We start from the raw sequence: 17,889 nt of genomic DNA on the forward strand, positions 1-17,889 counted from the left end.
GCTGTATCTTTGCAGTAATATTTATTGCATTGCATTTAGAGCTGATCTCTCCAGTAGTAACCTGGAAAGGTTGTGGCCTCTTTCTCCTGGACTCTCAGTGCCTCTTTCTATTCCACTGCTGAGGTACAGGCATCTCACCAGCATGGGCAAGGTCTGTCTTCAGGACATACCTTGGAGCAGCTCGTGTTAGTGGCTGTGCTGCCTGGCCAGGGCCATGTGGTTACTGTGTCAGAAAGCTCACAAACCACTCTTTAGAGGAACATTGGGCAGCCTGGGCACATGGGCATTAATTTTTTCCCAACCCAAGATTTGTTAGGATATAGCAGTTTCCAGGCTTTGTTTGCCTTCTACCCTCGTTGTAAGGAAATAATTGTCACACTGGTCTTTGTTCTTTGTGAGTAGCTCTTTATCAGAAAAGTATTAACAAAAACTTACTAAAAGAAGTTTACTTTATCAGGTACTTGCCAATTAATGTTCTGTGTTTATGTATTCTTACATTTAAAGAATATTAGCACTCAGTGTTTCTTGAACTGTGCAATATCTCTCTGAAGTTGGCCTGAACATTTTAAAACATTACTTAAATAGGATCAAGAATCTTGAAAATAAGATTTCTTGTAAACTTTGTATTGTTGCCTCTCATACCCTTGCATGTCTGTTTTTCAAGCAGCATTTTATAATCTGCACTAAGCCTTGAAGGATGCTTAGTTGTTATGGTTTGACTTAATATAATGTAAAAATGGCTAGCAATAAATCCAATCATTTCCATGTAGAGGAAAGGTAGGATTGGACTGGTGGAACTGGTTTACCTCACTCAGGGGAAAAACCAATAAACCAAATATATTTGTTCAACTCCAAGATATCCACCTTAATTTGGTGCAAGGGTGAAATTAAAAAGCACAAGCCTATATTTTGAAGTACAGTACAACAGTAGTGGGAACCATGTCTTGTATTTCTGAGATTGGGAAAGGCAGAGAGGAGTGGGATTTGATGTGATTAATACTGTACCAGGGATGGGGAAAGTTGAAAGGAAGACAGAGCTGTCTCCTGAAGGCTGTTGATCTCTGCTCTGGGCTCCTGGCCAGACTAACTGTCCGCTGAAATGACTGTAATTTCCTGAATTATACAGAGCCAAACTTCCATTTTTGAAAAGGACAAATTGGGCCATAGGAGAATCACTTGTCTTTACAGCTCATGACAAAGTGCTCCCGACTTAGAGGTTGGCCTCACCTTTCCTTGATTTTATAGAGCTCTTATTGGCAAGTACTAGTCTTGTTATGGTTTAATCAATATTAATCTCAGTTGGAAGGATACTTCTGGTTGCTAATTGAGATCAGGTTCAATTCCATCTCGTCATATTTGCTGTATAATTATTAGATGCTTTACATCATGTCAAAAGAGCCCTGGCTAATAGCATCAGTATGACATTCCCATATGCTGGCACAACGTATAGCACACCAAAAGCTTTCGTGAACTTGTTGCTGTCTCTGCAGGGTATAATTCCCTGAAGTTCTCCAGGCTGTGGAAAGGTTCACAAAACCTAGTGGCAGCTTTCCTGTTTTGGTTCAGCACAAGTTGATACTCTCTCATTTGTAGTTTAGTTCTTCTAAACACTTAAACTTGACAATATGGCTGGATATTTCTGGTATGTGTTAAGTACATTACATCCCTTTCTGCATATTTCCCTTGAAATGAGGAAGAATTTGCTATAGGAGAAAAGATCAGTGACAAATAGCACCTCTAAAAGGCACTGACCAGCTGTGTGCACAGCACATGCAGCAGAGATCACCCACGCTGCCCTTACCCAATCCCAACTGACCATCTGTGGATCACAGGCAATTTTATTGTGCACAAGTGCTATGAAAGAATTGTGGTCTATCTCAGGAACATCTGCTCCCCAGGCTGCACACCCGGCTGTGGGCTCCTGCCCCGCTGTGTGTTTTGCTCCCCTGTCCCTATCCCATCCCAGCTCTGGCATCGTGGCATTCCTTGGGAGTGCTGCCTTGTGTGGATGGTTCAAACCCCCACACTCACTGTGGGAATTGGGAACATGCAGCAAAAGTGGCTGTGCTGGCAGGGCCTGGGTACCCACCAGGCAGCTGCAGAAAGCCCACGCTGGAATGGCTGTTCACAGGAAAACTGCTCACTCTGTAGCTTTGTTTCTTTGTGACGTGGTTTGCTTGGAAATATAACACTAAACCTATTAAGCTCCTGTTCCTGGCACCAGTCTCTGATATTAGTGGAACCACTTCAGCCTCAGAGATCAGGACCAGGTCTGGGAACAGGACATGGGCTGGAAGGAATGGGAGGGCTGTGTCCACGTTGGGTTGGATGCCCTTGAATGAAGTGTGCAATGTTCCCATAGGAAAGAGAGCTGGGGGAAAACATAGCTGTTCCCTCTGTTCTTGCTTGTTGTCCCACACTGAGAGTGAATGATCTTTTACAGGTTAAAAAAAATGGAAGCAAACATCAGTGCACCGAATGGTTTCAGTGAAAATTGGAAGGTTTTGACAAGAGTGTGATTTATGTGTTCCCCTCTTTGGCACAACTGCCTAACTGTGGTTCTGTCAAATGCCAAATCTGGCCTGTGCCTGGCAGGTTGGCTCTAGCCAAAATGTCCGAGACTGACCCAAAAAAGGAGTGGTGCTTCTCATGTGTGCAGAGTTGGATACAGCTTCAGGTCTGGGACAGACTCTGGATGTGATGGGTGAAACAGGGTGTGAGTGCCAGGGCTGAGCAGCAGCTGGGGCAGCTCTCAGGTGGGAGGGCACTGCCTGGGTGCCATGGGCAGCAGTGCTGACATCAGGACTGGGTTTGGTGTTCAAAGAGCTCCTGGAGAACCTCACTGTGGAGCAAACTGGCCGCAGTCTTGGGAATGCACAAGTGTATTTTTAGAGCTGTATATTGCAACATGTGCAAATTTATTAGAGCTTGTTAATTAAAATTACTGTGGTGAATGCTTGTTACTATATCTGACCAGAAAACTTGCACAGACAGTTGAAAGAAAAACCACCAAACCCAATGTTAGAAAAATGCAGGTTAGTTCCTAAACTGAGGTATCTAAAAATAGTCACACTGCAAATAAATTTAGGCCTTTATGTGGTGCAATTGCTGCTTTGTCCTGCCTTTCATTTTATGGGTTTCTTTAAAGATTTGCTGGTTTCTTTTTGGTCATATATATTTTTTATTCATATGACCAGAATCCATTTTTATTTCCGTGATATTGATCCAGATGTACAGCACACAGCATTGATTTCTGCTTGTATGTTATACATACACATAACCAATGGCATCCACCTCTGGGAACAGTGAGAACCTGGCCAACTGTGGTCTGTAGAAGGATGGAAGTGATTTTCTAGGATTAATAAGGGCTACAGACTGTAGGGTAGGATTTAGCTTACCAGTGTGCAGTATTGTGAGAATATCACAGCCAATAAATAGATCCATGTGAAAAATAAAAGAGGGTGAAAAATCTAAAATTTGAAGAATAAGAAAAAGAATGTAAATGGGATAAGAGTATTGGGACAAAGAAATGGCATTGCAGAAGCAGCGTGGAAAACTAAAGAGGGTATAAAGAGGCCAAAGGATCCTCCCTGCAGCATCCTCCCAGCCCACAAGTGTTTCTGTGGTTTTGGCTCTTTCCCATAGCAGGGCATGTTGGAGTTTTTAAAATGTGATCCAGACCCCATCACTCAGGCATGACCAAGGACCAGACTAAGGGCAAGGGAGAGATTTATTTGCATAGCTGAGCTGGACTCATCCTTCCTGTGGTGAGGATTTCAGCTGTAGCTTGTAGAGCAACTCAGGCTGATTTTACCCTCACAGTTATTGAGTATGACTTAGTCCTCTTTACCTGGTTGTTGTCACCACTCTTTTTTTCTGTGAAAAGAGCTGTTTGGAGACAATTCCCCGTGTTAAGTTGGTTTGGCAGACTGCATGCAAGTTACCATCTTCCTTTACTTCTTTACAAGTCAAACCTCAGGTCAGGCAGGGCACTGGCATCAGGCTGGTAGAGCTGCAGCTGCTCATTTATCTTCTTAAGAATTTGTACTGCATTCACAGTTTTTTTGGTCTGAAATTTTTCCAGTGTTTTATGGGTTACTAAAAGTAACTATAAAAGCTACAGCAGTTTTAGCACTCACAGATACTGAGTAGCTGAAGGTTTGGGGTTTTTTAAATGTGCTATTCCAGTCGTTACTGTTTTACTGCTTGAATGAGAAATTTGGTCATCATCCTGTGATAACACTGCATTCATCTGAATTTTTTCTAAATAGTGAGCAAATATAATTATTCTCCCCCTTGTATTATTCTTTGCAAGTCTGACAATTCTGCAGAGGAATAGCTTCATGTAATTGTAAAGGCTCTTTGCAGTGTCCTCTTAGTTTATTCTTAATATTCTTCCCCTTGTCCTTTCTGCTTCTGGCTCTAGATTCCCCTCCTTGCTTTTCTCCATCTGAGCTGTAGACTATTCTTCAGAGGGTCTGTAGAAAGACCACTTTGAGACACCTGTTCTGTTCAGGTTATGTTCTTCTTCTACAGGAAGTCCATAGTAATTATTATTTTTAATAATCAACCATATAGAACAGACATAAAAGGAAATTTCTCACTATGAGCTTCAAGAAGGACTGGTGAAGATGGTTTTCTGAGCCTTCTCCTATGCCTGGGTAATGTTGCATTTTGACACTGACTTTTAAGTCTATTCTGTCAGAGGTTTCTGGTTAGGGAGTGCAGAGACGTGATGCTGACAGACTGCATCACACACTGTGCGTGGCACTCCTTGAAAACGCCTCCAAAAGACAACGTCCCGGGGCCAGCCCTCCTGCCTGACAGGGGGAAAGGCTGCCTGTGCCCTGTGGAAAGCCCCTGGTACTTGAACAGCAAGAAAGGAGGTGCCCCTTTGCTTTTAAGGCATGCATTAAATATTAAGCAAGGTCTTACTGTTCCGCAGTGTCAGAAGTTAAGACAAGCCCTAACCGAAGTCTCCAGAACCGCATGACCGCAGAACTTGAGAGAGGTAAGGCTGTAAATAACGTCTCTGTGGTGAAGCTCCGTGTGAGGAGTTGGGTAGGGAGGTGCTGGCGAGCACAGGTGGTCCTTTGCAAGTGTTTGTCCTGAAGCATTGGGACTTTTTGAATGAAAATATGAGAAGTTTTTGTGTCTGAAAAGATGTGGAGTGTAGACTTGTCCTGCAGCTATGAGGTGTTTAAAAATCCCTATTTCTTACAGTACCCAGACTGATGCCAGACATTTCATAACACGGAGGTAATGCCTTACTGCCTTCCCTGGAAGAATGTGCATCAGCAGTATGGGAAAACAGACTGAATGCAAGAGATACAATGAGTATCTGTCAAACAACCTGGTAGCTCACTAGAGCTCTACATAGACATGTACGCAGTAGGGAATATGTTTCTGAAGAAATAAAATGACTTGCAGAGCAATGGGAGAGGGAGGAGAAGAGGGTGGAGGAAGGGAGCGGTGGGGGAAGAAAGCACGAGACGACTGTGAGAGGAACAAACATCACTTTGAGGATGATGTGCTTTATGCCTTTTGTGGAGTTTTCTACATTGCCTTCAGGCAGTTCAGGATGTGCAAGAGAAATCAGGAGATCAGAAGTGGTTGGATAAAAGTCTGTGCTCATCCTCCTTCATCATTAAGCACACTCTCCTTGTTGGAGATGAAAAACAAACATTGGGTGGGCAACCTGCTGTTTACACATCTGGTGGATCTGCTCACATAGGGCTCTTCTTGCAGCCAAGGGAAAGGCTTTTTTGTGACTTCTTTTTGAGGCTTCTTGTTATTTTCACAGAAAGGATAAATGTGCAATCTAAGTAGGGCTGAGCAAATGACTTGGGAGCATGGGCCTGGAAAAGCTGGATCTCTGGGATGGCAGATGGCTGTGACAGCAGCACAGGGTTTCTGGAGACCAATGCAGATCAGACCTGAAGCAGGCAGGAGCTGTGGGTGCTGCAGGCAGCCCTGTGCCTGTGTGGAGAGGCTGGGAGAGCAGGCAGCACCCTGCCCATGCAGTGAGCCATTCTGGGGTGCAGCGCAGAGCTTCACAGTGGGGCATTTCCAACATCACTGGATGCCTGTGTGCCCCATCCTGGGGATGTGCTGTGCCTTGAGGCAAACAGGAGTGGTGTCACAGTACAACTGGTGGGCTTTAGAAGTGAGATAGTTTCATATTGTTGTATTTCAGCACGTGGATGGTGTGTTCATTGGAGCTTGCTGTGTGCCAGGCACACAGCCTGTGTTTTCTCAGGTGTCCTGTGTGAGTGCTCCACCAGTGGGTAGGACACATGTGCTATAAATACACCCTAAAATTTAGAGCTGCTTATCAAAAAGGATTGATGAAGAAAGTTCAGATGTAAGCAGTGTTCCCTTTGGCTGTGTCAGCATTGTTTCAGTGCTCCATGGGCTGGAGAGTCTATGTTATTACTGAGTATTAGCGTTCCATAGCAACCTTTCATTGTCAGATGGATTTTCAGTCTTTATTTGCTGTTTGATTCATGTTCCCTGTTGATGCCCTTCATTCATCACGTTGTCTTTCGAAGAAGAAATCCCAATATTACATTTATTTTCAGAGTTGAAAAAAAATCACTAATAGCTGGAGATGCAATGCTGATTGCATTTTCTAGTCCCGGGAGAGACCAGATAGCTGGGCATGAGGAACCTTTCCTGGCACGGGGCTGGATGGGCCAAGCCTGGTGCAAGCATCCTGCAACCCCTCGGCATTCCATGGGTGCCCAGCAGGCACAGCACAGGGCTTGTTTGTCAGAAGTGTTGCCATTAGCTGCCCACTTGGGAAGTAAGCAGCTTGAAGCCTGTAAACACTGCTTTTTGGTGGTCATTTGACGTTTGTGAATTTATGGAATGTAACGGTGAACACGGGGAAAAACCTGCATCAGCTTTCTATAAACATATTTTCAGTCTTTTCAGCTGCAAATTGAACATTACAAATTTAATTGCAAATTGAACATTTGGACAAACCCCACAGTGTTGTTCTTTAGAACTGGTGCCTGGAGCTGTGGGTCGTTTCCATCCTTGCTGGCTGGGCTGCCTGCTGGGGCTGCAAGGCGGGAGCAGGGAGCATCCTCAGGGATGTGCTTTGACCCAAATCCCACAGGCGGGATCGTGGACATGAGGAAAGTGAACCATGGGTCCCTCTCACAGTCTGTCCAAACTGAAATATCTTGGGTTCAGTCCCTCCTTGAAAAATGGCACTTTTGGCAAAATGCTTTTCTCAAAAACATTTTCCCAGCAGTACTAGTTTCTGTAGAAAATGTTTACCACCCTTTCCTCCTTCAAAGCAATACTTGTTATTTAATAGAGGGTAATGGTCACACCAGCCCCAGGCAACATAGCCACAGACTGTCTTTAATAGCAATATTTAGTTGTGTTCTCTTAGTTATAAACTAAATAATTTCTCTTTGTTATGATAATGATTAACAATATGACAAATTTCAATTATGACAGCAAATCGTTACAGTATATTAAGATAAAATCAAGCTAAAATGTGTTATAAATAAGAATCCATAATTTATCAGAATTGCATGAGTGATACATTATTGGATTTTTCCCTTAGTCCCATGGCATTTTATTAAATGTCTTTTTGCTTTTGAAAACTTAAAACTTTTGAAACTTCACATTGCTTTCATTTTCACGAATAAATTCAAGATGTCCATATTAGTTTAACCTGAAATGAATTTGGTCTATTGCTGAAACTGAAATTCCCCTGTGAACATGTCAGTGGATTAGATATATGTTGGTTATATTCTTCTATGATTAAGTTTTTATTGATTTTTTTTAAAGTCAGTTAATGTATGTTACTCCTCACTGCCCACCTATATTCTGCTGTACTGCCCTTGACATGTCAAAAAGGATGATATGTATTTAATTTACTTGGTTTCCTAAAGTTATTAATCGTTATTTAATATCCTTGAAGGTATGCTAATTTGTGCTCTAAAATAGATGGTGTTTCGTACAGCAGGATTCAGTGCTGCTAATCTGCAGAAAAGATGTTGTAACCCATTCTTTCCTTGCCCACTTTCTAAAGTACAGCCAAGAGTAGGCGTTTCTTTTTTTCTTGTGCTGTTGCTGTAGCCTCTGTGGTAGTGCTGCACCAGGAGAAGAGATGGGGATGTTTGTGACCGTGGGGCAGTGGGGGGCTGTGGGTATGTGTCCTCCAGTCAGGTTTGGTCTGTGCTAGGAGGGGATTTGAAACACTGGGCAGCGTTCATCTCAGTAGAAAGAATTCCCATTTTTGTACAGAACTATTAAAGTAAGCAATGGTCACACTTTTGGGAGGGGAAAAATATGAATGTTACTATTATATTTTGTTGCTGAGGTGCTGAAATCCAGACCAGCAGAAGCTGGATCAAGTATAGAAGATTTTGAAAGAGTGACCCATCACAGTCCTGCTTACTTAAACACAAGAAATACCATAAGGATTCAGATGTTTCTCCATGTTTGATTTAGATAATCCCTATTTGTCTCCACTGGCTGAAATTATTTTCTTCCCAAGCACGTAAAATAGCTAAATTATTTTTATCCATCGTGTCATGACTCACTAGCAAGACTTTTCTGCTTTTTTACATCCCCACCCAGCAAGACTCTCCACTTTGCTCCAGTACAGAGCCAAACAAAAAGGCTTTAATCATAATAGGGTCACACCTTGCATTTTCCAAAAGTCAAACAGCTGCACATCTGTCCTAGCTCTTTGTGTCACACAGAGTGAGCCCACACCCTCAGAACATGGGTCATTTTTTGGCTTTGGTGGTGTTTTTTGGGGAGGGTGATTTGGGTTTTTTTCCCCTAGAGGATGATGTCAGAAACTCCATAATTACTTGAGCAGATCAGTGATCCTAATCATCTTCATCACATTAAAGGATTTAGAGGGAGGGAGACTGTGTCCAAAAGTACAGTGAAATCCATTTGGCTAGAAAGAACAACTATTAGAAATGCAGATATTGTTTTCCTATGATTTGAAGGTCATTTTCACACTGCATGGAGATTTTCAAATGCATCCACGTATAATGTGTCGCCTGTTAGCATTCTGCTGTTGTAACTTCATATTGATTGTCCTCTGCAAAGATTTTTAATAACAACAGTAACATAAATTCATTTAATGTGAATAGAGGCTAATTAAGAACAAATGTGTTGGTCATGTTAGGAAGTTATTTATCACTAATTATGTACCCTTCATCTCTGACTTGCCATATATACTCTTGTCCAAGCTGACACTCTAAAAAAGCCCTACCTGTAGGTATGTGGGCTGCCTTTCCTGCCAGGCAGCCAGGCCCTGCTGAGGAGGAGGAGGAGGAGGAGGAAGAGGGCAGCGGCTGTGGCTGGGACAGCCCAGCCCCTGGGTGGGAGCGGGATCATTTGCCAGAGGAATCTGGCTCTGCTGGGAGAGCTGGGGAAACTCCAATTCAAACAAAAAACCCTTTTGCAAACTTTCACATACTTTGTCCCTGTAAAACCTCTGGAAAATGTGCACAAATGTGCCTCAGCCCATTGTGAATACTACCAAGTGATACCCCAGAGTGGCTGAGTTTTGAAATCATTACACTTCAGCCATTTTCTCTCTGAGTCCTTTGCACGACTGAGAAAGAGGGGTTCATTTGCAACAGGGTGATGCAGAAGAGAATTTTAAGTGTCTTCACTCAGGCATTTGTCTTAGTGTTAACATTTCCCTGTGCATCAAGAGATACTGTTTGACAAAACCTGCTGAGGAGCTCTGGCATTGGGCAGTTAAGGGGTGGATGGAAGCTCCCAACAGTACCATGTGCAGGCAGGACCAACCATGGTCCGCTGTGACATGGAAACAGGGCAGCAGTGCATGTTTACATGGGACACTGCTTCACACCAGTGTAGTGTTCCCCACCTTCTCACAGCTCAGGCTGTGGGTATCGTGCAGAAGCCTGGAATACACAGTCTAAATCCAAGCAGTAGCTCTTACTTTTCCTTTCCCTTGGAAAGGCTCCTGTGCCAGTATAGCTTGCCCTGAAAGGAGCAGTTATCTCCTGAAGGAGTGTTGCTCCTCCTTCACCTCTCACTGAGCTATGGAAAAGCCCCAAAACTTTCTCAGAACCTTTAATCCAACTCAGGGAACTGAAACTCTCTCCTGTTGCTGCAGAGACTAGCAGTCCTTGGAGTTTATGATACAAAGCAACAGTTATTATCTGCAGTTTGTGATAAAGCTCGTAAAATTAAAAGAGCCTATGAAAATCATTAGTTTCCTTCAAAGAAAAGGTTGGTACCTAAGAAGAATCATTAATTAAATACTTGACTAGTGTTTCCTTGCCTGTAACATGCCTAACCATCCCATATCACAAATTATTTACTTAAACCAGATTTTCTAAGGGAATAAAATCCATTGTTTAGCTTTTCTTATTAATGCTTTTGTTCTTGAGAGACGATGTGTTATTACACATGCCTTTCATGATCAACTTCCATATATTTGCTTAGAGTGGAGAGATTGTATTTTCTGTTGAAGACGCGGTTTATCCTAATCTCTGTCCTAACTGCTCTAGGATTTCCCATTGCAATGGTGTGGTGGGGGAAAAAAGTTTTCCCCTGGAGTTAAAAAAAAATGGTAACCCCCAAGGGGGTGGTTTCCCTTGGGGTTGAACCAATGAGCGCTCCTGCAAAATATAAACATATCACACCAAACTAGAAAAGAAGGAAGATGTTGTAGTTGTTGGAGAGAAGTGGCCATGTTGTAGAGCCAGGAGGAGAAGGGGCAGGAGCCCCTCTGGGGGGCCACGGCCCCCCAGCCCCTGGCCGGGGTTACAGAAACTCGGAAACAGTGTTAAACTGGACTGAGGTCTGTAACTGAGAAGCTGGGAGTTTTTCTCCACTGAGAGTGGGCAGCAGGAGAAGAAAAGCGGCGGCAGAGCAGCAGTGGACGGCGAACAGTAGCAGAGAGCCAGAAGGAGATAAGATGCAGCAAAAACAAGCATGCAACTAAGCAGAGAGACAGATGTCTAATGGAGAGAGAGAGAGAGAGAACTAAGCTCTACAGAGACAGAGTTTTGGGAATGAACTGAAACAAACCCCCCAAACCCCTCTGAGACCTTCTAGACAGGAAGAGGAGATGGACTCCTGTTTGAGAGGAGTCTTGGAGTGCAGCATGCACCAGAGAGAGGAGCTAAGAAGCTCAAGACGTCCTGGAGCTGGACCGGGATGGCCAGACGAAATGTGGAGGGGGTGACCTTACCCCCTCCCCCCCCACCGCTGCTGCCAAGCCTAGCAGCCTGAGACAGAGCAGAGGAGCTCTGATAGAACTCTTGAGGCAAAGGCTTTCAACTGAAAGCTGCCCGAGACGTTCTGACTCAGGGGTGAATCCCCTGAGGAAAGGGACTGTCATGAAGATGCCCCTGCACTTCGTGATATGACGTGGTGACACGAGCTTGTCCCTGATATCACAGTCCATAGAAGAGAGGGGGGAGAGGAGACCCCCTTGTGTGTAATGGAAGGAGATCCAGCTACAACAGTCCAGCTACTGCTGCTGCATGGAAGAAGAGAGGCTGCTGCTCTGACAGTGGAAAGGATCTTTCCTTCTCCCTTCTGGACTTTTATTGGATAAATACTGATTTATCATATGAGAGATAGTTAAGATTATGTATATGATGTATTGTAATATTTATTTGTACAGTGATTGTAATATAATTCCCTTTCTCCCCATATTGAGTCTTGTGTAGTGTCTGGAAAACCCATCTCACACTAGGTTGAGATGTGGGAGGGGGGCTTGGACTCGAGAATTGGATTTTAGGGGTCTCAAACCAGGACAAATGGGAAGGTATTGCATTTCATGTTGGGGAAAGCACCCCCGGCAGGCTCAGGAGCTGAGAGGAGCTGGCTTACCAAATGGATTCTTGAGCCTTTCCCACCACAGCTGCATTGATAAGAAATTAAGTTTGGGTTTAACAACACTGTTCTGTTTTCAAGGGATGATATGTAGTCACTGGTGCAATAACAGAGTGATACCATATTGTCCAGTAAATCCCTTAGCAACTGATTTGATATTTGCAGGAAAACAGTTGGATGGTGGAAGCCAAAGCTGCTGAATGAGTGACAGTGCCCCAGCTTGCGAAACTCTTCCCTGTGGACTGTTTTGCGCATTGGATCCTCAGAGCTTCTGGAAGGGTTTCAGAAATGATCATTCAATGGTACCTGTAGATAACAAAATGATATATTTTTTTTTAACTAACATTTGTTTAGTGCTTGAAGCTTGGCTGGCAGCTGCTTCTAGCATTTGAAGCGGCCCAGAGCTCACGTTTCAATGACATGGAGTGGACAGGGCTGATCACTGGAGACTTGTACAGTGAAAAGCTCAGGTCTGGGAGAAGTGTTCAGTGTCCGCCGCTGACATTTGCCATAACAAAGAAGCCCTGTTCTATCATAATAGCCCAGAAGACCATAATAATTTTGCTCTCATGCTCATGCTGCTGTTGTTTTGGGTTTCTCTCTGTACTCTTCATGGCTCAGGGGGGAGGGTTAATTTTTTTTCCTTTAGTGGAGGTTACAAGGGGGGCAGCAAATTTCACATGAATCCACTGGGACCTCAGCAACTGGCCATGTTTTAGCAGGCTGTTAAGATTTATTGCACAAACCATTCTGAAAGTTATGAAGAGATTTGCCATGCATTTCAGTGGCAGAGGAGCTGTGGGAACGGAAAGGTTAGTATTTAGCACTAAATGACTCCCATAAAAAATGAACAGTTTTCTCCAAGTAGATGAGAGCTTCTGCACTGGCTGAAGGTATTCAAGGTGTTCATCACCTCATGTTGTAACAAGCAAGTTTATTTGTGATGGGAGCCCAGCTGGGGTCAAACAAACTTAACAAACAGGAGAGCTGAGCTGGAGGAGAAGAGATCCTGAAGTCAGCAGCTGAGGCAGCTAGAGGGGCACAAGCATTTTTGAGTATACTTTACATTAAATTTAGTTCTTTTGGGAGGTTTTGCCCTCAGAAATGTTCAAGAATGGTGCCAAAAATGTGATACATAAATCCTACCTTTCACCATGAACTTTCTTCCTTGTCTTCCCTGTCATCTTCTGTATTAGTGCTGTCAGCACTTCTGCTTTCCTTGCCCTCCAGTTTGTTTTCTTTCTGGCCTACTCATCTTTATCTCTTCTCCTCTCCTAAGCTTTCTTAGTGCTTGTCACTCTTTTTTTTTCCTGTGTCCTTTCAACCCAAGAACATGATATAATTTTGCTTTACCTGATTTCTCTGTGTTGATGTCTGGCTGAGGCAACTGTCAGTAATCCCCTTCTATCACAGTGTTCAAACTGTTGGATACAGCAACCAGGTTTCAGTTTTGTATTTCTAAGTTTATATTCTGTCCAGTCACTTGGACTTTGAGCTCTCTCCTTATCTACTCCTTCTGCAAATGCATATTCCCCGTTATTATGGACTTACTTGCAGTGTTGCGATCTGGAATCCAGGAGGAAAAGTAATAAATAAAAATAGGTCAAACATGAGTATTTAACTATAAAAGTGAGAGTAGAAAAGACACATAAAACTTGAAAACTGGCTGTTTTCTAAATGCTTTATTTTTGTGCTTATCTCTATAAGAGGCTGTAATTTGTCTCAGATGTGCCTGTTTTGATACTAGAATTTGATGGGGATTTTAATAGCATGATCCTATAGACACCTGAACTTTGACAAAAACGAAGGTTTTGATCTTATTATCAGACTAGCATAATAAAGGAGATTAGTTCTCTTTCCAAACCACATCTTGCTAGACTGTAGAAGTGTTTGGGCACATTCAGCATTCAGGCTTTTTAATCAGTTGTCCATGACTGCATCTTCTTTAAAAACACACTGCAAGAGTCATCTTGAGGAATTATTAGTTTACTTTTAATGCACATGGAAGGAAAAACCAACCAACAGATAATATTTTTATGAGATTTGTTTATTTGTTTTTTTGTATTTGCCTCTGAATTTGTAGGATGTTATTGAACGTTTTTGCTGTTTTTCAACAGTCTGACGTTTTCTACCAACTCTTTAGCAGCTTAGGTTGGCAAAGGTATTGGACATCAGCAAATCTAAGCTGAAGATTTGCCCTCTGATCTAAGCAGTTCCATACAGCTACAAAAATTCCTGCTCCACACATATGGGGAGAAGGCATATTTTTAGTCTTGTCCAGCTGAATACCAGCTGCTTTGATTTTGCTCCAACTTTGCAAAAGCAGAAAAGGTTGAATGATGAAGCAGAAATAAAGCAAGGCAGGAAGGTTTGGTCAACCAGAAATACCTCAGGCATACTCTCTGTTTTGTCTCTCCCATGGCATTTGAAGAGTCTGTGCTGTTGCATGGATGTTCAGACAGGGGAATTAACCTGTGCTGCCCCTGGCAAAAAAGCTGTGCGTGTGCCTTCTGCCCTTGTCACGCTGCCCAAAGCAGGCAGCCACACCACTCATGCTGTTGAGAAAGCACAGAGAGATGGAAAAATGGCATGAAAGAAGTCCTCTGAGGTCTCCTTTCACAGAGATTCCATTTTCTCAAGAGGGAGAGAGGATCAGTGTTTCTCTGTGTGCATTTCCATGGGCCCATCCTCAGTGGCTGGTCTCTCAGAGGATCAGGGGAAAGTTGGGCCATTCCTGTCATGGCCATTGATGCTGGCATGGTCTTAGCTAGATAGGGCTTGCCAACCATGGCAACCGTCAGGCAGTTTGATGAGCCCGAAATGGCCTTGTGCATGCTTATCTGTACTGAGGTCCTCACTCTCTCTCTGCTCCTAAATTTTTATAGGCATGTTAGGAACAATTGGAATGTAAGCTTCTGTTTTGGGAAACATGCTTCCCCCTTAACTATAGTTCCAGGATCCCAAATTTATCAAGACATTTGTCCTTGTAACCTTGTCTATTTGTAGCCTTGCTTTCATTTACACTTTCAGGACTTAAATTTGCAAACCACCCCCAGTATTAACTGCTTCTGCCAAGCCTCGTATGCTCTCGGAAGATTCCTGTTTGTTTCCACTCAGCCTTTGTGAGTCCTTGACATATTCTCACCCCCAAGGCTACTCTTCAGCTCACACTGTAGCTGATGGTGAACTCCTCCTTTCTCCTACTGGCACCACCTCCTTTCAAAACCCTCATCATTGAAGTCACATTGCTCTTTGTGCAGGGAGCGAGGGCTTTTCAGGTTGCCACGGCATTAATAATGCGCCTGAAGCTGAGCAGATGGAGCAGGGCTGTTTGTGCAAATAAAAGCGGCATGTCCAGAAAACAGCAATTTGCAAGAGCTTACACTGTGTTCTGGTGAGTCTCACTTTGATGGAAGGACAATTATAAGAGGCATTTTTCCCATTGCAGAGGAGAAGGGGATTCCTGCAGCAGCCCAAGCATGGTCCCCAGGTGGGTTCTGCATTCACATTACACTGTGTTTGAGGCTTTATGGTTGAGGTGACATCACCAGATGACTGTGATTCCTCTGTGCTTGCTTGTTGAGGGAGGTAGACTTGGAGAAGGATCTGTCTAAAAACAGGCTGAGCATCAGAAATGAGAAGTGCAGTCCCAAATGCTGTGTATAGATAGCACTGAATCTGCTCAGTGAGTAGCATCTACACAGGTAAAATACTGAGAGAATTTTGACACAAGTCAGAGTGTTTCACTACCCTGTTGTCATTGAAAGCTGCTTCTGTGGGGATAAGAGCACAGGTGTGTCAGAGACCAGGGAAATACTGCCCACCATGCAGCCTGCATCTGGAAGGGCCAGTCCATCATGGGAAGAGCTGCCAAGAGTTTTTACTTTGCTGTTCTCCCTCTGCAGAGCGGTACAATGGTTTAACAAGTTAAGCCTCTGCTGAAAGTTGCATTTTTTAATTGTTTGTTGTTTTTAAACATCACATTTCTACATTAGCTTTCAACTTAAAACCAGTTTTTTTAGTTGAATGTCCTGTTGAGCTGGAGAGAGGAGCAGAGAAAAGCTGTTGCTTGCACAGAACATCTTAGATTGACCTGGCCACTCGCATTCCCATCTCTGCAGTGACTAAAGCCTGTGCTGCACTGGGAACCAGACATAGTACCGAGCTGTCTCAGTAGCAGAGGGGTCTTTACAGGAGTTTCATGTGGCTCCCTGGGGCAGGGCTGTCAGAGGAGGGAGCTGGCTCATCACAGGGAATCTGGCAGCAGGGCATGGGGGGCACCATGACCAGCTCCCATGGGGAAATGTGGAGAGCCTGCACACTTGCTGGGTTCCACGTATTTAGCCAAGTGTTCCTTCTTCACTTCCATTCCTTAGAGGGCTTTTCTTGGCACTTCTGTCCATCCCTCTCTAAAGATACTGGGTCACTTGGGGAAAAATCCCAGTTTCAAGACCAGCCCCAATGAAGGCAAATTATTCTTGGCTGTTTAAGAAATAACATGGATTTTGGTTAGAAGCACTGTTCCCTGGAGCTTTTTTTTTTTCTGAAAATAAAAATAATATCTTTCTGCTAAAGGTAACAGTGCATGTTTCCAGGAGAAATATAGGGCTGATGTGTTTGTTCATTTTTTTAGAAAGTAAAGCTGCATATTTAAAAACCTGAATAACCTCCTCATAGGAGCCAAGACTTCAGTGAGGTGACTCCAGGTTTTAAAGAAAAGGGCAGTGCAGCTGCCTGAAACAAGAAGGGGTCTCGTGGCTGAAGACCTGGTTATTTTTGGTACTAGCTGTTCCTTTCCATCGTGGGGGGTGTTTTCAGACATTGCTGCAGTTTGCCGTAGTTGGCACAGCGTGGATGGGTCAGGCCTTTCCCCTGGCTCAGGAAAAGCAGGTTGGGGTGCACTTCCTGGGCTCACAGCCAGCCAGGGCTGGGGTCCCCTGGGGCTGGGGTCCCCTGCACTGCTCCCTGGGGCTGCAGTTGGGTGGTGGGAGCAAAGCCAGGCCGGGGTCCAGGCACTTTATCCTGGACAGGCACGGCCACGTGGATCCCCACTGCTCCACCACACATGGGATGTGTGTGGTTAAAACAGAACAGGTCATATGAAAGGTGGTCTGAGGGGCCAAATAAGTGCTTACGGAGCAAAGGAAAATTGTTCCAACTGGGAGGGGAAGGGAGAAAAAAACCTGCACAGACATTACTTTCCCTACGGGGCTGCCAGTCACCAGCCCTTTCTGCAGGGGGAAATACTGTGCCTTTGGAAAGGGATTTGAATGATTAAATTACTAGTTAGTGAGATCCTATGGGACCTGGTAACACTGCCTAGCATAAAAATTGTCTTGTTGAGAGATTTTTATTTTTGCCCTGTTGGAATTTTTTCCTTTGACATGTCACATCCAGCTGCTTCTCCAGATGGAGGCAAGGGAGCAGTTGCCAACGCCCCCTGGGACCAGGAGAGGGATGGGAATGATTATGCAGGAGCCACTATAGTGCAGCTGTTCAGCTGCAGGCATGAGGGACTTGGGCTCCCTGGAGCTGCTAGGCTGCTCAGCCACAGCTCCCACTGTCATCCCCGCACGCTCTGAGGCCCCACCGGATGGCAAGGCTGGTCACTCAGCAGCTGGACACCTGGCTTGTGGCCCCTCGGAAAGCCTGTTTGCCGAGCTCCAGCTGGGAGGCTGGTATTTTTAGAGGCACAGTATCTTTGCTGGCTCTCCTGGGTTATTCTGTATTCCAGCTGATCTTAGGAAGAAAAATGAAAAAAATAAGGAAACTATGAAGTTCTAGAGAACTTTCCCAGATGCTGCTCATGTTTTCCATAGTATGACTTCTGATGTCATACTATGTAGGGAAGTCAGTAGGATTCAATCTGTCTGGGGAGCAGAGGGGTATTTTATCTAGAATGTTTTCTGTTGTTTTAACTTCCCATCAGGGACCCCAGCATGGCACACAGGGTCCAGCAGGCATTGGCAAGCCTCCCTTGCTCATCCAGAGCTATTTGGGCATGGTCAGTGTGCCAAGATA

General features: G+C 44.2%; 1 protein-coding gene across 3 annotated transcripts in view; it reads left to right on the top strand.

The window, feature by feature from the left end:
- Positions 1-17,889, top strand: part of GPC1 (glypican 1) — a 202,788-nt gene that overhangs the window by 121,382 nt on the left and 63,517 nt on the right. Inside the window, exon 1 of one of the 3 annotated variants that reach the window (XM_025896134.2) lies at positions 12,104-12,170. The exons of the other annotated variants lie outside the window; for them this stretch is intronic. The gene's annotated coding sequence lies outside the window, so the exon portion shown is untranslated. Of the gene's footprint in view, positions 1-12,103; positions 12,171-17,889 lie in introns of those variants that run through there. 3 annotated transcript variants of the gene reach the window in all.

This window comes from Manacus vitellinus, unplaced genomic scaffold (genome assembly GCF_001715985.3).
Source record: "Manacus vitellinus isolate BGI_N305 unplaced genomic scaffold, ASM171598v3 scaffold_60_pilon, whole genome shotgun sequence".
NCBI lineage: Eukaryota > Metazoa > Chordata > Aves > Passeriformes > Pipridae > Manacus > Manacus vitellinus.